This window comes from Coturnix japonica, chromosome 4 (genome assembly GCF_001577835.2).
Source record: "Coturnix japonica isolate 7356 chromosome 4, Coturnix japonica 2.1, whole genome shotgun sequence".
Taxonomy (NCBI): Eukaryota; Metazoa; Chordata; class Aves; order Galliformes; family Phasianidae; genus Coturnix; species Coturnix japonica.
In genome coordinates, this window is record NC_029519.1 from 49,423,962 (window position 1) to 49,449,676 (window position 25,715).

The window sequence follows — 25,715 nt, forward strand, 5'->3', positions numbered from 1 at the left end:
ATCCCAGGGAATGAGACATTGAAAAGCTACTGCAGAGATGGAGGACAAACTGTGCAGGAGATTTCAGGTGAGGTAACAGCACAGAAACAAAGTTCTCTCTTTCACTGTTCAAGACTGGACTAGAATGTTGGGCAATTGAGTTCTTTTATTAGAATGCAAATTCTACACATTGCTGAAACAGAACAGTGACTAGTAACACATCAAAGAATCTTCAACATCTAAATAAACACAACACAACAGATTTTTAAATCAGCTTTAAAAAAAATTGGCAGAGACAACTGATATTGTCTTTTTCTGCATTTTCTACAGGACTTTCCCTCATTTTATTTTTAAAAACAGTATCAGCAGACATTTGTGGGAAAAGAGAAGGCTGCCTTACCACCTACCAGCTTCCCCTTCAAAATGAGTAAAATATATCCCCCCTGATGAGAATAAAAGTTTAGAGCATTTTGTTTGTCACAGCATTGTCACTGGCACTAATTCATTTTCATTAAAAATGAGATAAGCACATTATCTTACTGTGATAGCTTCTTCATTTAGCAGGGACTGGAGGTCAAACTGGAGCGTGAAAGGCAATAAAATACTTTATATCTGTAAAAATACATATGGAGGAAGGAAGGGTCATTGACACTATCAGAGGAAGTTACACACAGCTTCATGCTTACTATTCCATTTAAAAGGCTGGAGGGCTGTTATTTCTACCAAAGCACACTCAACCAACAACTGGTAGGAAAAAGTGACACAATAATAAAGCAAGGCTGTGCAACAGGAGAATACTTTCACAAATGGTAGTCAGTTTGCTGCACCCTCCATATTTATCTTACAATCATATGATCATCCATGTGAAACAATAGAAATCTAACAAAAACTGTTTGTTGCTTGTCAATGTTTATTTATATTAACTTTTTGTTAATGGTTTGAATTCTGACAAGGGGGATGGAAGACCTTACAATCAAAGTTCAGCAAAATTCTTGTTTATATAATTATCCTGGCTTTTAGGAAAACCTCAGTTCTCTTTGCATTCCTTAGAACAACTATTTTGAACATACAAACAACGGAGTAATTAAAAAACAACATAAGAATTAAAAGATGTACAAGACCTAGCTACCTATTCTTGTTGACAAGGAAAATTGTAATATATATTTTAGTTATTTGAATGCCAAAGAACAAGAAATAATGTCTAGAAGTTTCTGGCTCCTCCAGATCAAACAACTTCATAAAACCTTGTCAGATAATAGCGTAAAAAATGCTGTACGTAGGAAGGCTTGGAGTTAAGAGATGACAGTTCTGATGATTTGATGATCTTCAAGCTAAACAGTTTGTGGCAGGAATGGCTGGTATGTTCCTAAATAATTGCTAATTCTGTAGACAATTCCAGGGCAACAAAGTTACTTCATCTAATTCTTCTTGCTTAATGAACGGCCAAGATCTAAGTGACTGACAGTTTAACATATCTTTCATTCCCTTCAGATACTTAATAGGAGAAGGAACAATTATTCATTTCTCAATGTGGAAAGCTGACACAACTGTCAGACATTTCGTTTTGGCTTGTCTTCCCTAGAAAGTGCAACTTCAGGTGAGCTCTCAGTTCCCTCTGAGTTTATTGATCTTGTGTTTGCCTGACAAACAAGTGGCATTAGAAGTGCAGACTTGGTGCTGGAAAGGAAAATGACAGTTCCTAGCTCCCAAATGCAGGTGGATTGGTTGGTTTAAATGAAAAGAACACAAGATGTTGAAAGTGCCTGAGCAGATCCAGAATACAACGAATGGGTGTAACACTGAAGACAATCTCAACGAAGAGCTGTTTATAAGTACTGCTTCTGTATAATGCAGGTTGCTCAGAGATGCAGTAGCCTATGCCAGTTGTTTTAACTAAAGTTGACAACACACTGCTTAATTGACTAGTGCTAACCCAGCACAATGTACTTGCACATGAATGTGTGGAAGATGTAGCTTCCTGAATGTTTAAATGGACAACGTCAAGGCAATCACAAGCAGTATTTTACATTAGCATGAGTAATATGTTTTCCTGTCTGGAATGACAGAAAAAAATCTCATTTCTGAGTACAGTGCTTTTTGTAGTCTATTAGTGCTTAGCATCTCCTGCCTACCCTCATTCTTGGAAAATCTGCAATTTTATCAACAGAAGGTCTGCGCAGCCTCAACACTGTAAGCCAGACCACTACAAACCTGATTTCATACATCAAGGAATTCATTAGTCATTCCCTGGTTTTAAAATGAGTTGGAGCTATTTGTTACACAACTCACAGGTGGGAGCATAAGATATACACAACAGTGTATTACCAAATATATGTAGTTCAATTACAGTTATAAAAATATGGTGGGTAACTAATTGCTTTGAGAATGTATGTTCATACATGAGCTTGCTTTCACAGTGCAAGAGTGAAGATATATATAAAAAGATGGACTATAAAACATGCACACAAGCATCTTCAGTGTAACACAGCACTTCCATTTAGCATGAGATGTACTTGAGAGTGAGCCAGCAGTATGGGCTTGCAGCCCAGAAGGCCAACTGTGTTCTGGGCTGCATTAAAAAGGGGTGGCCAACAGAGAGAGGGAGGTGATTGTCCCCCTCTACTCAGCTCTTGTGAGGTCTCATCTGGAGTACTGCGTCCTGGTTTGGTGCCCCCAGCACAAGAAGAAAGTGGAGCTCTTGGAACAGGTCCAGAGGAGGGCTACTAAGATGATCTGAGGGCTGTGGATGCCCCATCCCTGGAGGCATTCAAGGCCAGGCTGGATGTGGCTCTGGACAGCCTGGTCTGGTGGTTGGTGACCCTACACATAGCAGAGGGGTTGAAACTAGATGATCACCGTGTTCCTTTTCAACCCAGGCCATTCTATGATTCTTTGAAGGAAAGAGTCTAAAACCCTCCGATTCTACTTCAACCTGAAAACAGAATGAAAAAATCCTTTTCATTATTCTCTTGCTAATTTACAATTGCTTTGAAGAGCAGCCCATGGCATAACTGTTGGAACTCTTTCTCTGCAGACACAGCTGCTCAGCAGGGTTAATGTTTGCTGCTTTTATCATTTCCTTGATTCTAAAGCTTGCTACTGGAACATTGTAATATGAACCAAGAAAATGGCTTTTTAACTGCATTCTTACATTGTTAAAAGAAGGAGAATTGTTGTCTCTCTGACCTTTTTGAAATATGTTCTGCATATATATATATATATATATATATATATATATATATTTTTTTTTTCCTATGGTATTATCATTAGCTACTTTTCTTAGGGATAAGATTTACCTATCTCCTTGAACATTTTGACTGCTTGGTTTCATTAAGATGCAATTTTTGTTTGTGAAGTTTGTTTCAAGTCAATATCTTAAGTGGCAGCTGTGAAGTTCAGTATGAGAAAAATACTGTACTCCCAGGGGTAAAATTATTTTGATTGCTTCATATCCAGTTACTTTTTCTTCCTGCTAATGCTTTATAGTATTGGAGAAGGCCAAGGTGAGAGAGTATGAATATTGCCAAGGCTTGTGAGAAGTTGGCAGGAAGGGCCACTGCAATTACTTAATGACTTGTACTCTGCAGTTAATGAGCTGTTCCTCAATTTGTTCTATTTAATAGAGAAAAAATAAGTTACTTTGAGGAGTGCATTTGTTGTGAGGGGATGAGTGGTTTTGATGCTTACTACTATAAAAGAACAGTATTGGCTGTAATTGGCTGTATTAGAAAAACAGTATAAACATATATATATTTTTAATTTATTTTTACTGAGTAAAGTGTTAATAAGAGATAGACCACTATATTGAATGTTCAGACATTAAACATTTTTTGATAACATACGGTGTCTTTGAAGTTACACACAGGTAATTCTGTGACATAATTAATGGCATTTTGCCTTAGGTATGCTAAAAAATTTAGAAGCAGTATAAAGTACTACTGATTTCTTTCTAATGGTAGACAAGTTGCATTTACTGTGAAGAAAAACGGAATATCCTTGTAACACTGAATTAAAATTCTCAGATGATTGACTCTCCTCGAAATATTCTAGAATTTGTTTTTCCTGACTTACACCTTTTCTAATAGTGTTTAATATTGCTTAGACTACAAACACAGCAAGAACCCATACACGCTCATCAAGTGCTGACAAATGTCCATGATTGCCATTTTTTTCTGCATGGAGGAATTCAATGACACACCTTTGCTTCATACACACTTCCATGTCAGATGCCATTCTGTCAGATTGCCCCTCTGCTGCCATCTGTCACACAGCAACAAAATGTAATGGATTATCATTGGGAAGGTTCAGCCTCTACTGCCATATCACCAACATCTGCCTCTGACATTGAGCCCGTTTTTATAGATATGTATACACGTATGTATATTTCAGAGTAGTGTGTACTATATAAATATATATAAGTGCATATTTTTCCCTATTTTTTCTCAGGAGCTTAGCACTGTTTCCAACCACCTTCTCTTCCCCCCAGGGTATTGTTATTTCTTTCACTATGAAAGAGAAGCCATTTTAAAATGGCCTTTCTCTGTTCTTGCAAACAGACTGTTAGGAAATTGCTTTCACCTTTGCATGAAGAGATCAGAACTGCTGCCTTGATATGTTCGTTGGCAATCACCAACCAATGCAAAATATTGTCTTTAAAGGCAAGAAATCAACAAGGCTCAAACCCACAGGGATTCAGTCTGCCATTCTACAGGCAGGCCAAAGGCTCAGCTCATTATAGCCAATGTCCTTGCACATGCACACATGAATGCTCTGAACTTCAGTTTTTTTATGTTCTGTATAACTGTGACAAAGCAAATCACTTTTCACTTTCAAGATAATAAATATTACATGCTCATGGGGCTAAGTGCCTGATAGAAGCAGTGTTTTGTCCCCAGTGCAAAGCACCATTTGTAAAGTACCATTTATAGACACCCCTGTTGGAATTCTGAATAAGCTCTAATGCAGTGCTTAATACAATGTAACTTTTATAAGTAAAGGTAGAAGCCGAAAAACCTATAGTGCAGCAAAATATTTCCTCCACTAAGTGTTAAATGAAACATATTTTACTATTAATTGTTCTGGTCAGTAACTCTAGACATTCTTCTTATTTTTGGAATAGCTACGTCATAACAAAACAGAAAACAGACTACTAACATGGTTATTGCCATGGTGAGAAAGAACAGTGAGATTTAAGAAGCAGCTGGGATTCCAAATAGACATTTCTTTCTCCTACAAAACTAAAGCAAGATGCAAAAAGCAACACTTCCAATTATTTATTTTGGTGGTTATATTTCAGAATCAAACCTGGAGCTTGTTACTGAAGTCAATATTTAGTGTATCTTACAGTAAACTCTAGCTGTCCTGTCCCAATGTAAAAATTTTAGTTGTGTCTACTGTATGAAAAAACCTATGAGAAGAATATAATGCTCAGAAATGCTTGAAAAAAAAAATCACAGATTATTGTGATGAATTGTTTGCATGTAACACTTTCTAACTTTCTGCTATGTATGAAAACATGTTTTTAAATGCTACTTGCTAATATATTTGATTATGACATTAAGTCTCCTACTTTTTCTTAGAGGAAGAAATAGGAATTAGTTCTGAGCTCCTCTCTATCATTACTTATTTAAATAGAAGATTAACAAAATCTAATTCAAATGCCAATTAGTATGTATTTAGCAGAGTCAATTTTACACAATTCACAGCTTCTATCCAAAGATCAATCTTCAGTTATTTTTAAGGACTGCTAGCAATCCTTTGTCATTGAATTTCCCTATTACTTCACAGTCAAAGAACGATGATTATCTTTACTACCTCAATTATCTTGAATAAGAAGACATTTTTCTCTAGACTCAGTAGTAGTACCTTCAGAGAGCAGTTGCTATTATTTTAAAACTGCAATGTTTTAGGAGAATCACTGTTTCCTTCAACAGACCTTATTAGATTTATGTGGAATTCACAGTGATAAAAATAAATCTCAGAACCAGAAACAGCTTTCTTCCCCCAGTTTCTACACTGTACTTCATCAAGTTTCAAAGTTCAGCAAAACTCAGCTACAGTCCTTCAAAGAATATTTGATACATAAGTATTTGTATTAACAATTGTGCAAAGGACTAGGAACATACTGCACAAGCATGTTTTCCTCTTAACACCCATTAAAACCTTAGATCTTTTCTTATTTCCATGTCCAACCCCTCCATCAGAAAGCAGAACATTTTCCACAAATTTTGTTCTTCTAAAAAATAAACTGTCTGAAACAGTTTATCTTTTTATCTTATCCTTTTTGAAACAGTTTTCTCATGACAAGTAGGAAATAACTTTGATGTGGAATTCTTGATTGCTATTACAATTATACCTCAATATGTATGTGTGTAAGTAAATTCAAAATTTCACTTACATAACAATCATCTACTGTATCACTGGATTATCCTCTCTCAGGAAGCTGCTCCTCCAATAATATCAATATCTTCTCTAATTTGGCAAGCCAGTAATATTCCTTTCAAAGATGAATACTGTTAGAAAGGAAAATAAAGAGTGCTATTAAATTCTTATTTCTTTGTCCTTGCACCACTCTCTAGATAAATCAAATGTTAAACAAGTTTTTATAAAGTTTATAATCTCAAAGATACAGGTCTATAATTCTTCTACTGACTATTGACATCCCTTGCCTAATAAGGCATCTGAATCCATCTTAAGCTCTATTTCAGCTGTTTTTATTACTCACTAAATATAGTTTTATTAACCTGCTTTTTAAACTGCAGTTACCCATTGGCCTACCTGCTGCTGGTGAAAATCGTTAATCCATTATTCAGAACAGAATTATGTGAGCATTATTATTAACAAGGGAGAAGATACTGTTTCAGCAGTGCTATTTAACCTCCCCTTACATAATAGAAGGTTAGCTAATGACTGACAGCATAAAGAATAATGGAATTATTAATATTTGAGGCCAACCTCCCTGCTTCTGTCTATCAGAAGTAGAAGAATCATTTAAGTGAAATACCTTGTGTGACATATTTCAGATAATACAATGAGCTATAGCATTTGCTGGTTGAATGCATCTTTCATTTCTAAAGTTAGGTTTATGTCTACCTGCTCTCTGAGGGCTCAATTTTGCCGTAAATTACACCTGTGAATCATATGAGAGGAGGAAAATTTGTGAAATATTTCATCCATATGAAGCATTTTTGTTATGCTTTTTGGAAAATCAATTCAATTCCACTAATTTTGAAAAATGTCAAAATTGAGTCAATTTGTAGAAAAACTATTGTAGAAAGTACTGTCATTTTATTAAGACAATTACACAAAGGAATGTGAAATGAATTCTAGTAAAGGATTTTTCTCAAATGTAAAGTTTTCACTCAAGGGACAGCAAATCTAAATGGATCTTGGAGGAATACAGTTTTAAAGAACAACTTCTTCTCTGAGAGGTACATAATATTTTCATTTACTTGTGCAGCATTCTGTATTAATAGTTTATGAATAGTCCTTAGTTAGCTGTGAAGTATTGCAAGAATTTTTGCATGTTGAAGTGTATGGAATATATGTATTCAATATTCAATAAATATTTCTGAATTGGCCCTATGCGATTACTCTGGAGTTTCAAGTCATAAGGTACTACACTCCAATTCATTCTCACCAGTGTAACATTTCCAGTTCAGGCCTAAAAAAAGAATAATTTTCCCTCTCTTCCACAAAAAGCCTATTAGAATACCAATACAGAAAACAAATTAAACAATGTTAAGTGTTTACAAGGTTTTCAATTGCCATTGAGCTGTGTTCTTACTGTCAATATACATTAACCAGGAAAACGACAGAAACCTAACGTGGATTTTAGATATGACCCAGATATTGTCTGTCAGAACTTGTGATCTTTGTCATTCCATCTGGGTAGTAGCCTGAATTATGTAACTATCTGCACATTCCACAATTAAAAGAAATATCATTTCAGGTCAGTCAAAAGCTCTTTCTTTTTCTTTTTCTTTTTCTTTTTCTTTTTCTTTTTCTTTTTCTTTTTCTTTTTCTTTTTCTTTTTCTCTTTTTCTTTTTCTTTTTCTTTTCTTTTTCTTTTTTCTTTTTTTTTTTCTTTTTCTTTTCTTTTCTCTTTTTCTTCTTCTCTTTCTTTTTCTTTTCTTTTTCTTTTTCTTTTTCTCTTTTCTTTTTCTTTTTCTTTTCCTTTTTCTTTTTCTTTTCTTTTTCTTTTTCTTTTTCTTCTTTTTTTCTTTTCTTTCTTTTCTTTTTCTTTTTCTTTTTCTTTTCTTTTTTTTTTTCCTTTTTCTTTTTCTTTTATTTTTTATTGTTAACTTATAATTAAATAATCTAAAACCATATAATATTTTTTTTTTTGGGGGGGGGGCGGCGCAGGAGCACAAAAACAAACCACACAAACAAAAACAAAAAAAAAAACAACAACACAGCACAAAAACCACACACCCACAACAAACCAACCCAAACCACAACCAAAAAAAAAAAACAAACAAACAACCAAAAAAAACACAAAACAACACAAAATAATAAAACGGGCGCCGGGGTTTGACCAGACGGAGCAGCCCAACAAACACCAACGAACCAAAACGCAAAAACTAAAAAAAACAAAACCCAACAAGCCAAACAAACACACACAACAAACAAACAAAAAAAACACAAACCACAATACCACAAAAACCACACAAAAAACGACAAAAAAAGACCAAAAAAACACCAGCAATTCCAAACAAAACAACAACAGTTAAAAAAAACATTAAAAAAAAAAAAATGAGGTAAACACAAAGAAAAAATAAAACCAAAAAAAACCAGCAATGAACCAAAAGAAAGAACTTAAAAAGGAGAAAAAAGAGAAAACAAAAGGGGGGAACCTGGCCGGGAACAGGAAAAAAAAAAAAGGACAAAAAAAAAAAAAAAAAAAAAAAAAAAACAAAAAGAAAAAAAAAAAAAAAAAACAAAAAAAAAAGAAAAGGAAAAGAAGAAAAAAAAAAACGAAAAACAAAGGAAGGAAAAAAAAAGAAAAGAAAAGAAAAATCGAAAAAAAACGAACAAAAAAAAAGCAAAAAAGAGAAAAGAATGAAGAAGGAAATGAAGGAAGAAAATACAAGATGAAACAAAAAACCAAAGTTATTTCTGATCCATCAAACCTTTCCTTAATAATTGTGTCCCCCTCCAGGTTAAAAAAGTGAAATATTTATAAAATGAGCTTTGAACTTTATTTTCAGCTTTTTCTGTAGGGGAACTTATCTGATCCAGACTTGTTTTGTTTTGTAATATCACTAAATATATTTTAAAAAACAAACAAACAACAAAACAAAACACAAAAACAACAATCAAACAAACACATGGAAGAAACATTGCCTGGCTTTTTGTTCGAGTTGTCCTCTTGAAGAATATTCCATTCGGCATTACTTAACTGAGAACTTACATCACCGAATAGCATTCATGATATATGTAGCAGTCTTAAGAACAAGCAATTTGGAAATTAGTCAACAACCAAGTGGTTGAAATTAGGCCCTGAGAAAATGTTCTAAAATAACCATGGTTCTGAATTAACTTGCACAAAATTTCTAAAATGTGTATTTATGACTTCTTAATGATATCATCATCACTTTTGTTAAAATACAGAACTTTCTGCAATGTATATAGATTATCTAGAGTACTCAGTATTCCTTTTGTAAATTGTGTAACATGAATGCTGTTTACTGAATAGGACTTCCTATTTAAACATGACAGAGCCAACAAAAGCTTGCAACCTCTAAGGATACATTTCTCTGGGAGTCTGAAATCATTTTAGAAGAAGGGAATTCTAATAAAAAATGTCAAACCTTCTGAGCTCTCTTCTAGCCAATATTTTTTAATGTCTTCCCAGCTTAAGACAGTTCTTCCTGAATTTCTAGGAAACTCTTGTTCTTACTGTCATCTCTGAACCCCGATCTTGTCTTCACACCTCACTTCATGCAGACACCCTCTTTCTTTAAGAAATATCTCAGTTTACAATTCTGCCATAAGCTGCTTGTTAAGTGTTCCTTGTGGTTGAGATTTTTCCACCTGAACATGTTCAGCTGCCCTAGGCTACACTTCTTCATAGATTTCCATCTGCCAGTACAGGATAATGAGACAATCTCACTCCCCTTGACTAGCCACCTTCTCAGCACTCTCTCATGCATATCTTCATCTAAGAGATCTACCATTTTTATTATTTATCATACCCTGAAGTTTTGGCTGAGTTGATTGTTTTAATTGGTGCATTAGCTTTTGACCCTCCACTAGCATTTTTACACGTGTCTGTTCTCTAACACTCACAGTAGTCTTTAATCAAAGATAGGCTGTGCTGATCTTCCATTTATTACTCATTCAATTCTGACTTCCACATGGTTGCCAGCTGTTAATTTCATGGACTTGTGTGTACATTATCCAAATATGTTTATATACTGCATCTACATAAGCAGAAGTATTTCTATAGTTTAGATACATGTTTTTTTTCAATCTTAGCAGTGGCAAGAAGAGTGACAATTTGGGTGCCAGGAGAAGTTTAAATTTGATCTGGGCAAGACTAAATGATAGAAGTCTATGATTATTTGCAATGCATTCGTATAAGTTAGTCTGGAGAAGGTGGCCCTCAAAAAGTGAAGAATATTCTCTTTTAGCTATCTCCACTAAGTACACAAACATGTAGGTAAAATGTATGTAGGTCATCTAGTTACTACATGCAAGAAAGTCACAAAAATTTATTGGAGATTTGATAATGTAAACTGCACTTATTTCTAAACAAGCTATTGCATTTTCTGATATGTCTGCTGTCCTCCAGGGTGTCTGTCCTTCAGTGTTCTACAGTGTTTCCAAAAGAAAGAACTTTTAGAACCATATACGGCTTGTTAATAAAAAACCATCAAGTCACAACTCTCTCATGATCTGGGAAATTAAACACGTAGCTTCTCTGAGTTTTCATGGGCCCCAGATTTATCTTGAAAAATCAACCCATTCAGTGCACTCATGTAACACAGTAAGTGAGGAGTGAGGTCATCAGGTAGGAGCTGAGACTGAAAAATTATGGAGAATTTGAATTAGGGAAGATGCAAGTTAAGGAAGATACAAGGACTAGAACAGAACTGTCCAAACAGGTCAGTTCTTCTTTGTGTTCTATGTTTGAAAAAGTAATTAAATACTCAGTCTCTTCTGTCATCATGACTCTTTTTGGCACCAGTTATTTTATTTGGTATTTTCATTTCACATCAGTAATATATATGTATGTATATGTATATATATGTATGTATATGTATGTATTTTTGTGAGTACCAAATTAACTTTTTCTGAATCAGAATCATGGCTTGTTTAGTAGATATGAGTAAGTAAAGTTGAAAACCAGATCATTTCATAAGACTGTCAGTTCTTCAAGTGGTTCCTGCTTTGACCTACAGTTATCTCAGGCAGTTCTCCATTGAATTGATGGAAATCACACTACTGTAGCTAATCACTCAAAAAATACATATGTCATATATACACACGCATATATGGAAAGGAGACTTAAGTTGTTTTGTTTCAGATATTTTAAGGACTGGGTTGTGTCATAGGTGTTTCAATTAACGGTATGTACTTTGGGCTTGTTAATATGACACTGCTCAGTATTTCCTCTTCCCCTCTCCCAATGTACTTCATTTTCTTTGATTCAAGTGCTGACATATCTAATATCCATTATATATAAGCTCATCCTTGAAAGCACTGCACAGAGTCCTACAGATGATGTCATGCTAAGAAGTGGCTTTCTCCTTCCTTCCCGTGGGGCCCTTTCACATCTCAGCATGCAACCAAGTGCTGACAAGATGGTTTATACGTAATGACACCAAGCACAGCTAGCTATCTAAAAGAAAATTAAATCTCACACTGAGAAGGACCCACTACCAGTTAAGCTTGCAATGAGCTGTACCTTTGCCAAGAACCATTGTTAAGAACCACTTATTTTTTTTTATTATTATTTTTAAAATTATTTTATTATTGTTCAATATTGAGAAATTGTGCAAGACAAACCTCAAATATATTTCCATCTAATTCAGAATGATTTGGAACAAAAAGACTTCTGCTTTGAATCCAAGGAAGAACAGAAGATATTCAAGAGACTCCTTCCTCCTGGTGTAGAGTCACATGTGCCTGGCTATAGAGCATGACAGGGACAGGTTTTTTAAAACCAGATTATCATCATATTTAGTTGGTTGCAAGACTCCTCAAATTAAATCCAATTTAAAGCATTCAAACTAAAGTAATACATATTGGTTTCATTCTCAGGTTTCTTTTCTGTACTTTATTTTTTGAAAGCCAAAAGGGACGGATGAAGAATTCTAAAAACTTCAGAACTATATTTTTCAGTGATGTGACACACAACAGCATTGGCCCTGTCGTTCAAGAGAAGCACTTGTATTTCATTTCAAATTAATTTTAAAATGAGGTTATGCTACTTTTTCTTCTGATATTTCCAAGATGATACAAAAAAATTCCACCAGAAATTTTGGCATTTGCTGTATGAAAATTCTATGTACAAAACTCCTGTTTCTCAAATCATTCACCGTTCGTGAAATTTCTTGTGTTTTTCTGAAGGGCATTCTATTTTTTTTTACTTATCTCAGGATCAAAATCCTTGTAAATACAGTCAGAAGACTGAACAATATCACAGTGAACTTGTTTAAACTGTGTTAGAATTTATTTTATTACATTAGTTCAAACACTACTGTGCAGCCACATATATAATTTTAAATCTTTAAATCTTTAAATAATAATAATATATTGGATTAGCGTAAATTAAGTCTTTCTGAAGTTAAGGTACATCAAGACAGGACCAACTTAATTCACTTTATAGCTCTCTGCATGGGAGCTTAATAAAATCAGTTTAGCACCCAAACTTGATGAATCTGTGCAATCTTGTATGCAGTCAAGCCATCAGAAGAAGTACCATTTTATCATCTAAAAATTTACTACTAGAAAAAAGAGAACCAGTTCAAAAATATATTCTGTATTACGATGTATCAAATACTGACCATGAATTCCTGTCATCAGATATCTACCTGAATCTGCTTCAGGAATCTAAAATCAGGAAAATAGCATGTCTGTTATTGGTCCAAGATCAAGAACACTTTGTATGTCTTTTCTAAAAATAAAAAAATAAAAAAATAAAAAAAAGAAATACATGTGCCAATGATCTTCCAAACTGTACAAACAAAAGGTATGAAAAAACAAAGGAAAGAATTGGAACTCCAAAATAATATCACTCTGAATTTTGCCCTCTTGCTCGGACTCAGGAGCCTCTTGATCATAAACCAAAAGCAAATCATAAGAAAAAAATCACAATGCACAAAACTAATACAGTTTCAAATGACACAACAGGCAACATTTGATTCAAATACACTGCTTCAAAGCTGGTGGCTGAAACATTGGCTGGGATTTCTCACATGAAACAATGCTGCCTGAGAATGCCTAACATGCTAAATATGCACATCTCACACATTGCTTGAATTTGTTCATTACTGACTTCCTTTGGGATAAAAGAGACATTGTCAAAGTGATAATGATGGTGTAAACATTTTGGCCACTTCAAGCATTTTCTGAATGCCAGATAAATTCAGAATAATTTTTAGCAGTAGGCTTGCCAGAGCTTCAACGGAAGCTTTCATTACAGCCATTCATATCCCTATAATAAAGATTGCATCAGCAACTTCATTACAAACACTTTTTCAGAGGATTTGATAATTTGGCTGTAAAAAGTATTTTTGGCTGAAACTTGGCATATAAGCAGATTTTGATATAATTTTGAAGTTAGTTTTAAACTCTTCATCTGTTTTCTAGATAAAGATTGAAGAAACACAGATTGTTCTCTTTCTTGTTCGTTTGTTTGTTCTACATAGAAAAGCATCAAGTTTTTTTCTTCTGAAGTACAAGTCATGTGAGGAAAAGAAATGCTAAGACCCACATACATGCCAGGCTTGAAAATAATTAGTTAAATGTCTGTATTTGCACTTACATATTTGTTAATTACATGTACCCTTGTTAACTGCTATTCAGGATGCTAAATGTTAAATTAACAGACTGATTTAGTACCTAAGCTACTTTGATAACACTGATTTTTCACCATTCAATAGAATACGCACAACCTTTGATGAATGTTTATTTTTCACACTGACCTCACTAGATAACTCAATATTATCTATATTTTTAAGGAGTGAGACTCAAAAGATTCCAACAGGTTTATACCAGTGATGAGATTAAACACTGGAAAGTGGATGAAGGCCCAAAAAATGTCCATATCGTTACATCTTAATGAGATCGGGACAATGCTACATAGTTTAGTCCAGACTTAAAGTTTACTGATGTCACACACACTCACTGATAGAGAGGAATGGAAATAAACTTCCCATACACTGTCTTCTGTTACTCTCTAATCTGCCAGCACATCACTGCTTAACCAAAATCTAGTTGGGACTACCATCAGCAAACCAATGAACAAGTTCTGAAGGACTTATTCAATTTAAGATTGAGGCAATTGTGGCCACTTCTCAAAAATGAAGCTTCTTTCCTGGCAGATGCTGACAGGTAAACTGCAAGCATTGCCCATGTTTTTCCAGGAAAGAAATTATGAATTCTAAATGAGAAATGGAAGCTGTCCTTCTACACATTCTGTTTCCTTTATAACCATATAAGCTAAAGCCTGTCTTCCCGAAACTCCTGCACTCTACTAACAATAGAAAGAATAATAGTACTAGCCTGCAACAGCCAACTTCTGCTTTCCCAAAAGTGAAAGAGCATACAAAAGCTTTTTGCACTGGGGAAACTGAATAAAGCTCTACACTGTAAATACTTCCATGAATAAAATAGAAATAGTAATTACTTCATTTTCTGCATCTTATAAGGATTATTCACTGTGCTCGTCACCATGGGAATAAGCATGCTTTGGTTTGCCTCCCTGAAATCCCAGTGTTTAATATTGTACATGTTGGGGTCATCTAAATTAGCACAAGAGAGCCAGGGACAGAAAAGAATATGCTGAGGAGGAAAAAAAATGCAGTATCAATCTTTGTCCAGAAGAATAACATAACAATGAAAGCTTCAAAGAATCTTATCCCTTACAGGGTTCATTTTACTGTTCTCTTCCAATACCACTTATATATTGCTCTTATCACCCTTCAATTTTTTGTTTTTCTCTCAAATTAGGCAACTAAAACAATTCAATTGGATTTCAAGACCACAGCTTTCTGTCTAAAACTGTACGCAATTTATTTGGACTGAGAGAACCATTTGGAGATATTTATTTCTCCTCTGTTGTGTAACATCACTCATGGGAGTGGCTCAGGGTTACCTGTAGCTTTCAGTGGGCAAGTATGATACCCAGTTGCCTTGCTAATAATCTTGCATTTCACTGGACTTGTCCAATTAAATTTCTATCTTTACTGCCAGCTAAATCATCCTTTCTTTACCAGATGGGTGATTTAACTGTATATCCCAGGCAATTACATACTTCCCCTGCCACAATTATAATCTCCTGAGCTCTACAAGGAGTTGGAGAACCTCCATTCTACCCAAAAGAATGGAAATATCTTATATGGCTATATGGTAGTAGAAAATGAAACCAAATTCACATGTGATATAATCACATTTGGATACGTTAAGCTTTCAATAAAAATAGTGATCATCAACAGATGAGTAATTACTGGAAATGAGGAAAAAGAAAACTTTTTCACAGAGTTAAACTAATCTGGGTGAAATTCACTTCTATGAAACCTGTACATCATAGCCTTGCAAGTACTAGAGAATAAAAACCTATTCACAGGAGATGGTGAAATCTGTAAAGAAATTAATACTTACTGAAGTTGTCAGCCAGGACATATTTGTACTGGGTAATTAAGTTAGTGCCATGCAGGGCAGGGGATTCATTTGCACTTTTTGAACATGCACAGAGTGCACCTTTTCTTAATGTCTGCATGAAACTGCTGCACTCCTCATTCTGTACAGCAAGCAACTGTGGTAAGGCTTATGGTACATGGTTAGACCTTTGTTTTCCATGATGTACTAAATCAATTTCAATTACCAAAAAAAAAAAGTGATCTACATGACAGATGGCCTCAAAACACTTTCCTTCATGGTTCATTACCAGAGTCTTGTAAACAGGAATAGGCTTTCTTACCTGTCTGTGAAGACACTGCTTTATGTCTTATTCTGGGAATGCTGACTATAAATATGTTAGTGCTATTTCATGGTGCAGAACTTCCAGACACTGCTATTCCCTTACCAAATTAGCTGCCACTGTTTTAAGATTAGATTTGTGTACAGAATTTAAATACTCTCTCATTTCTGGATGTAAATCTGCCTTCACATGGTGCCTCATGCACTCTGGAAACTTTGTGACACAAATAAATTTAGAACAATCCTATTGGACCCATTCTGGATTTGCTCTCAGGAAATGACAGAAGAACTTACCTGAAGAACTCACAACTCAGCCCCCAGTTGCTTTGCAATGTATGGATGAATTAGCTGAATTACAGACTGCTTCACTGTGCCTCCACTATGCCTTTTTTGCTAAAGCTTGATGCTGCAACAAATGCTAAAATATACTGTCTTTTCCTCTTACATATTCATTATCAGATTAAATATGCTTACAAGAAACACTGAAAGTGGAAGGACTGAACGTTTATAGGGCACTACTGCTTCTGGCCAGTTTGGAGAGAATCAGTTTGAAGAACTTGACTTTTAGCTATTTGGCACGGGTGAACTTCTGCACAGGACACTCTGTTTTGAAGTAAAGGCTTTTAAATTATTTTTATTTTTAAACATAATGTAGAATATGGCATCCAAGAAATGCATTATAAACCTTACACAGAAGCCAAAACTGTATGAGATTCATGGCCATAAACAGTTTCCGATGCTGCTCTTGATGACTAGTGTGACTGCATGATGACTAGTGAGTTTAACTCAGCTTCTGAGTAAGTATCATTTTACCCTGCAGACAGACCACCAGAATACTGTGAGCATACTTAAATAGGAAATGGCTATTGATTATCAGCAAGGGCAGCAGAATCTAGCCTGGGACAAGCACGTAGGCTCTTTAACTAAAAACATGTAATTTTCTGTTTTTTTTTTTCTGGAAAGGCCAATTTTATCCATCAAGATGCAACTTTGTATAGCATTAAAGATACTACTCTTGTGTTCCTGGATTGAGAAGTGGTGCTGTTGATTGGTGGGACAGATGTCCATGTTGCTTTTGCTGGAGAAAAGGGAAGATGAATATTTATGGAGTTTTGCATTAGATACAGGCTGTATATTGACCCTGTTCTACAACTCCCCATGCAGCACTATGAGAACCTATCTCAATTATGTATTCTTGTTATTAAACAAAAGATTTTGTCTGAAAGTATTAAAGTTTTTTATTAGGTTTTTTGTTTGTTTGTTTGTTTAGAAAATATCAAACCATTTTCTTAAGGGTAAGAGAAAATTATTTTCATTGCATAATATATTTGTAGCCCCAAATCCACCACTCTTAAATCCAGAAAAAAATATCATATTATCTGTAACTAAGGCAGTATAATGCCACTTTCCCAGGAAAGCTTTTTGTTTACGCAAGTGAAACAGCACTGTTGTAGCTCCAAAATGCAATTGCCAATAATATGAGAGCAGCGCTAGGAAACGCATAACTGAGATGTGGGAGTAAAGACCAAATCTTCCCTGCTATAAACATCTACCCTTTGCAGTGCTGTGCTGTTAGAAAATTTGACTGTGACTGTTTAGGCTATTGCTTTTCTGTTACCTTTCTTATGACCTGCATTATGATTTGTGTTTGCTTTTATTTGAATGGAGGGCAGAGGAATATACAGATGAAAATTAAATTGGGAGGTTGCCAAGAACTAAGTATTTTTCATGTTTTGCTTCCACTCTTCTGGGCTATAAAACACAGCAGTAGGGACAGGACCACCAGCTTCATTTTCACATGTGATCTACAGTGCATCTGACCAGCTGTCTGTACAAGGTGGAAAGCTAGTTTATTATTCTATTGCACCAGATAACCTCTGATGAAAAGCATCTCCAAACCATTCCACTCAAACAGGGATTGTTTCTGTAAAAACAGGATGTTATGTATCCATGTGTAGATTACGGATGCTTAGAGACAAAACAAGGGTAGGATCCACATAGCAGTTTTTTAACAAAAAGTACAGATTTTTTGAAACTGCTTCTTAGAGGAACATAAATAATGTTTTGTTTTCTTATTGCTGTAAAAGGATCACTTTCTGCCTTCAACCTTTCCACCTACTAGATATATCTTCTTGGGTCTTTCCCAGTGTCCTCCCCAGAAATGGAGTAATGGGGATTGCACTCAATCACTTCCTACAGGAATCACTCAATGCCTTTTCCTCCTGAAAGACTGAAAGGAGAGTCAGTGGACCTGCATCTATATTATGAGATTAGGTAATCCTTAGAAGAGGCAGGAGCTAAATCACATACAAAGAAGCAACTTGTGCACTTCTCAAGTACACACTCTCCTGCTTGTGCACATTTTCTGATTCTCGTACCATGTGCAGTGAAGCCATAACTAGAAAAAGGGGGAAAAAATGCTAACCTTTATAACACGAATGACTAAAATACAGCCAGACAGATCAGTGAGAATACTGGGAGCTACTGAGTGGGTATATTCCTCATTGCTCAGTGCCAAACAGAATATAAACAATACTTCATAAAGGGGAAAGTTGTCTTAAAGTCTATGTACCATTCAAACCAAAAGCAACTTAAAATTCAACACAAAATGATATAGTGACGCAGAAATTTGGTAACAAACCTCACAGCCAGATACAAAGATAAAAGAGCTTTAAAACACCAGCATACATAACCAAAGAATGTGAAGGAAGTCAGACCTTAGCATCTAATTTTCAACACTGAATTATCTAGAAGCACTAAGCTAAGTATCATATACATACACAAACAGCATCAATGCAGTGCTTGTGTTTACTCTTCAAGACACTACTAAAAATATCAGTTTTGTTGAGAAGAACACAAACCCTTCCCAAAACAGGACTAAGCCCTTCAAATACTCAGGAAACATGCACTAGTAATATTTAGGAAAACATTTGTGTGTCAGTAGGAATGTTTCTTACCCGAGTCACTCTGCTGCATCGCAAATTCAGTTCATGGGTGTTTAACTGACAGAGCACATTGCAGTGTCAGTCTGTTTTGTCTGTTTGTTTGTTTGTTTATTTTTTCTCAACAATCACTTGGATCTCAATACAAGCATTTTCAGCAGAGAATATTTATGCAACATCTGTACAATCAAACTTTAAGGAGACTAAGCACTAACTCTGTATTCCCTTCTTAATAGGTTTCCTTCACACAGAAATACGTCAGTGATAAACACAGTCTTATTCTTACCATTAACCATTTGGCCCTCAGAGACCCTGGTTAAAGACAGACTTCCACTGCAGTGGGTGCTGAATAACAGCCTAGAAAGCCATCAGTTCCTTTCATTTTCTTAAATATTAAATTCTCTGCATCCAGGCTTTGTGTTAATTTTTAATATATTTGTTCTGCCTTCATGCTGCTAATGCAAATGTGAAATACAGCCTCTTGTATGCTTATGAACTTTAGATTAATCCTGCTTGTCTCTTAAATAAATCTGAGAATGTGGATACAGGATAAAAATCTTCTTAGGAAACTGCATGAAACCCCCTGTTCCCTCCGAGGCTTTTGATAGGAACCCTGCTGAGCAAAGCAGGGCATATGTTATTGAGAGAAGTGGGAAAGTGACAGATGTTGAAGACATTTGTGAACAACACAATTGGGTCCATAGATAGATACAACCGTATCTGATTAGGTAGACAGCTCCATTCATCTATTTGTACAACAGCCAGGAGGTCTCTAATTGTTTTGCAGATCACTTAGCAATTAATGATGCTGTTGCCCTTGGACAGATCATGCTACAGATCAATATTTTCTGGCAAAGTCAAAGCACTGAGAAGACAGTGAAGTTACTCTATTAATAGAGACCACAAGCAAAGTTTGGGATGTGAGCTTTCTTGGACAAGAATTTATCTGTCTCAAAAAAATATTGTTTATGAAGTGAATCGAGAATTAGAAGATATATGCATTACATTCAACTGAGAGTTATTTATACTGCATGTTACTTTACATAAACAATTTCCTGAGTGTACCACATATTCTTTTTAAGCTCTCCTCTCAAATAATTACCTCTCTTTTATAAATTCCATTTAATGAAAAAGAATGCACAGAAATTTTTGCACCAAATCAAAGGCAAGGGTGGAAAAAGGAGATCAGACTGATCAGACTAATCAGTGGGAAAATGTGGGAAAAAAAAGAAGAATGTGGAAGGGCTACAGAGAGTAGGAAAGCTGCGGTCAAATTTCACCCTTGCTTTACCTGCACATGCATATTATGGATATTACTGCTGTAGAACAGCTTTGTTTTATGAGATAATTCTCAAGTTACAAGCTCTAAAATTCTGTATTTGAAACTGTTTCCTTACTCCTTTACAGAGAATGTCTGTTCAAAACACTGGGGAACTGAAGTGATTGGACTAGTAGCCCACAGTAAACTTATGTATTTTATGTTAGCAGGGTTTATTTTGTTCCTACTGTTATCCAGTGAAATCTCAGCTTTAAGGCAAGGGGTAACATTTGGTTTCATAAAAGCTGATGGTAAAGTTTTAGTTGATTTTTATCCATTATTTCCCTGGTATGAAAAATGATCCCCAATTTCCTTTTGGAACAAACCTTAAAGTCAAACAAAAATTAATTGCAACCTACATTTTTAAAGTGTAAAATTAAATAATTTGCAATAAAATTGCAGTTATTTACTACTCATGTGGCTAAAAATGGTTATTGTATCTAACGTGAAGACTTCACTGGATTTCCAACACAGTTTTACATTACAGATTTAAAGTGCTTCAGGATAATTTTAAATGGGAAAAAAATGTAGTTTGAAAATAAGTTATTTTCAGTAATCCTATTCCAGTTCGTCCATACAGCTATCTGTGCAAAACAAATCTTATCAGTGCAATATCAACTACTTGGGAATATCTCAGACCACCAGGTATCTTACATGCTCCTACAATTTGTGTAACAACAGATTATCCAGTAGTGTTATTTTATTCCCTTCACCAGAATTATTCCAACACATAATTTGGCCATGAAAACCTACCTGAGGATGCAAATGATTCATCCTTTAGGAAACCTATGGGAAATCAATGAAGAGATGGAAAAATTCATTTTAAGGATAACTTTTAGTGACAGTGTCGACTCTTGGGAACTCTAATGGCATTCCTCGTGCACTCCACATACATATTTAACATGGAAATATTTTAATAGAATTTAAAAATGTATTAAAAAGCCTAATATTTGTTAAGTTCTTTACAGGAACATACTGAGAGGAGCAATGAATACCCTAAAACATAATATTCTAAATTAGCTAATCACCTTCCATCGCTGGATTTTTTCTTAGTGCCATTTCATCCACAAGATGTTTCCAACAGAAGCTTTATTTTTCATCAGTCCTTTTCTAAAAGAATTTTCACTACAGAAGCAGATGAGAAAAGGAGTAATGCAAGGGGCATTGAGAAGCCATGCAATCCATCTCTCTACTGCAGGAAATGACCAATGATAGCTCCAGAATGACTGTCAAGTGGTGGAGGCTCTCCACACTACTGACTTTCTCTGTTCTTAATGGGACTTGCTTATGCATCTACTAATTTTAGCAAACTTAAAATTTTCTAAGACTTTCTAGTATTTGATAAAACAGAACAAAACAAACAAACAAACAAACAAAAAACAAAACAAAACAAAAACAAATCAAAAACTTCCAAAGTTGATCTACTCTTCTCCTTGGGACCACAGAGTTCAGATATTGATGGCAGTTTAGAGGGAATTGCTCCTTGCTGAATTACACTTGAAAAAGAAAAGGTGCTGCAAGCCAGAAGCAGGAAGATGGAGGAAAAGCTTCAGATCCTCTTCAGTCCTGCTACCTGGGCTGTCTCCTGCCCACAAAACAAGGGGTGGAGGAGGGAAAATCATAAAGAGTGGTCAGGTATGCAACCCTCAGTTACGGGCTCACTAGTACATTTATGTTTACTGTTTTTCCTCACCATGGTCATGGACAATGATTGAATTCATTTTGCACAGATCTGTCTTGAAGGGCAGTGTCCTGCCTTTGCACAGCTACTCTTCGCATATTGTGTGGAGCAAAGGGATCACAGAATCATAGAATCACAAGATTGGAAAGGACCTACAAGATCAACTAGTCCAACTCCCATTACCATTGCTACCACTGCTACAATTGCTACCACAAGCCACTAAGATCTTTGCATGTATGAACACATCACTGCATGTGTTTTGTGAGGGGTACTGCCTACTGTATGAACTCCAGTACAACAACTGCTTTCTTGATAATATTTAAATTCTTTTATTTGTGAATACTAATATCCAGATCCTTTGCTCTCAGAAATTCTGCTTTGTTGTCTATAGGGCAGACTACATAACTGCTACTTGTAAGCTATCAATATTTTTAAAGGTTTAATTTACAATTTGCTTCACCAGCAACCTACATCTCCTGATTTTAATGCAAACTACAAAATGTTTTACAATTCTAAGGTATCTTATGTATTGTGAGAAACGTAATAGTGATTTTGAATGCTGTAGATTACAAAACACATCTATCTTAATATATAAAATCTCTGCATATAGGTCTAATACTGTTAAATATAGATAGAATAAATATTGATAATTCATTTTCATAAATAATATATCTACAATAACTATTTGAATCACTGACTATTCTTACTGGACATATATAACCTTTCTCAGGCACTCTGTCATAGCAAATCCCAAAGGCTTCTGTAGAAGATCAACAAAACAGCAATGGAAATAGAAGGTTCCAGATCACTAAAATCCTTGTTATTATATGCTTGACAAAGTCATTGGACAGTTGGGAACTAAGCATGAGCTTCCAACAAGGGCAAAGCAATTTATCAAGGATTTATGCCCACACACTGGCTGGGAGAGTGACAGTGTTACTGTCATCCTCTGTGGTATGAGAAAGATTATGGGCGGGAAATCTATATTGGAATAAAAAACAAAAACTGAAAGTAGCAAAATGCAGAGGTTTTGGAATGCATCCAAGCAGAATTTGCAAAGGGAACACACAATAACTCTCAAACATACTGAAATGCGACTTAATTGTTTGATCAAATCCAGTCATTACTGTTCGTCATTTTGAGAACAAAATCTTATGGGTTCTGGATGTCTGGGCATTCCTCAGCAAGGAAGTCTCAGATGCACAGGAACAGGCCATCCCCCTTTGCCATAAGATGAGCCAAAGGGGAAGAAAACCAGCATGGATCAGGCCAAGCAAGCATGAAGGACAGGTCCTGCTTGACCAACCTCATCTCTTTCTATGACTGAGTGACTTACCTGGTGGATGAGGGAAAGGCTGTTGATGTAGTCTACTTAGACTTCAGCAAAGCCTTTGTGTCTGCCTGCTGGCAGCTTGTGTCTAGGACAGGTACACTTTTTTCTGGGTAAATAACTGGCTGGAGGATTAGGCCCAGAGAGTGGTGGTAAATGGAGTTAAATCCAGATGGTTTTTAAGTCCCAAGTGGTGTTCCCCAGGGATCAGTACTGGGGCCTGACCTGTTCAGTGCCTCTACTGATGACCTGAACAAGGGGACTGAGTGCACCCTCAGAAAGTTTGCAAACGACAAAAAGCTAGGAAGAAGTGCTGAACTGCCTGAGGGTAGGAAGGCCTTTCAGAGGGTTTTGGACAGGCTGGATTGCTGGGCTGAGGCTAATGGGATGAACTTCAACAAGAACAAGTGCTAAATGTTTCAGTTTAGCCACAACAACTCCAGGAAATGTGACAAGCTTCTGGCAGAGTGGCTGGAAGTCTGTGTGAAAGAAATGGACCTGAGATTGTCCATCAACACTTGGCTAAACATGATCCAGCAGTGTGTCCAGGTAGCCAAAAAGGCCAATGGCATCATGGTTTGTATCAGAAATAGCATTTCCAGCAGGGAGGTGATCATCCCCCTGTACTTGGATCTGTTGAAGAAGCATCTTGAGTTCAAATTCGGGCCACTCATTACAAGAAGGACACTGAGGCCCTGGAGCATATGCAGTACAACAAAGTTGGTGAGGGATCTGGAGCACAAGTCTTATGAGGAGTGGCTGAGGTAATCAGGATTGCTCAGTCTGAACAAAACTCAGGGGCAACCTCGTTGATCTCTACAACACACTGAAAGGAGGTTGTGGTGAGGCGAAGATCAGCCTGTTCTCCCATGTATCTAGTGACATAGGATAAGAAAAAATGGCCTCAAGTTGTACTGGGGGAAGTTCGCTTTGGATATTAGGAAAAAAAAATCTTCCTTGAAAGAGTTCTTAGGCACTAGAACAGGATGCCCTTGGAGGTGATGGAGTCATCATCCCTGGAGGTGTTCAAGACAAATTTAGATGTTATACAAAGGGAAATGGTTTAAGTGGTAAGTGGATGTTTGGACTAGATGATTATGGAGGGCTTTTCCAACCTTGGTGATTCTATGATTCTATCTTGCAAGTATAGGCTTTTGCAAGTATAGATTAGTTTTTTTTTCCCTCATATAAAGCAAGTCAGAAGAATTCTGAAAAAATGTTTTAGCAGGGGTTTTCATCAGGAAGATGATAATATACATATTCTGCTTTCCATTAATAATCAAAGTTGCACTGATTTATCTGCCATCTGCACAGGGTTGAGAGCTACTTAAAGAGAGTGATTGGCTCTGTGAGGTGAAATAGATTATTACATTTTCAGGTACATTTTGTGTACATTTTGATCTAGGTTGCTGGTGAACAAAAAAATCACCTTCCAATATATATGAGACCAATTATCAGCTGACAAAATTTATATCACATAAATAAAACCCATCAAATTGGGTTGGCAAATTTGCTGGCAGTTTCAAATGAAAGCCAAGAATTAATTGGACACAGAGACACACAACTTTTCCATTTTGAAGATGAATTCCTGCAATTTGAAATTGAGTTACATTTAACATTGCCTTGAGGATTTTCATTTCTGAGAATGCTTGCCAGGGACTGATGAGAAAAACTAGGGAAAATATCCTAGAGTTCTATTTTAGTGAGATTGTTATACTATGTCCATCATTACAGTAGTTGGTTGATAAATATGAGCCATGGGGCTCTTCCAATTCTTATGGCCCATTATTCATAATAATGATTCTGCAAGATTATATGCATATAAAAGCAAAACTTGCCTTCTCCTTAGAGCAAAACTTCTTTTCTTGAATTTGGCCTAGGGAGAGGAAAAAGCTAAATCATGTATTTGTTTTACTATCTAGCAGCTCTTTGTAGAGGTCTACTTGAATAAAGCTGGTAATTTGTCAAGCCCTTTAAAAACAATATAATTTGTACTTTATTTAGAGGACAAGTTCAACTGGGCAGAATTTTAGTTTAAAATTTTTCCCTTCTGGATAACTAAGATCAAAGTTGCACTAAGATAGTTTTTTTTCCAAATAAATCTAAACAAAATCAAGTTATTTAAGATCAACCCAGGAGTGCATCCTAAACTTGATGAACTCTCACAGAACAATCTTGGCAATCTGTAGATTCTCCTTTAACAACATGATGAACTTTGCTAAACCTTTGCATTTGAAGGCACACAAAAGCTGAAAAAACTATTCAACAGGCATACCAAGCACAGAGAATATAGGAAGGCACACTATTTCTAAGTGA

General features: G+C 35.6%; 1 long non-coding RNA gene across 2 annotated transcripts in view; it reads right to left on the reverse strand.

Moving 5' to 3' along the window:
• Nucleotides 1–322: 322 nt before the first annotated feature.
• LOC107313530 overlaps nt 323–25,715 on the reverse strand; it is a 55,957-nt gene continuing 30,564 nt past the window's right edge. Inside the window, exons 3-4 of one of the 2 annotated variants that reach the window (XR_001555037.2) lie at nt 6,377–6,491; nt 323–591 (exon numbers count right to left, since the gene is read on the reverse strand). This is a non-coding gene — a long non-coding RNA (uncharacterized LOC107313530). Of the gene's footprint in view, nt 592–4,282; nt 6,492–25,715 lie in introns of those variants that run through there. The other variant, XR_004307157.1, reaches the window with a different exon arrangement.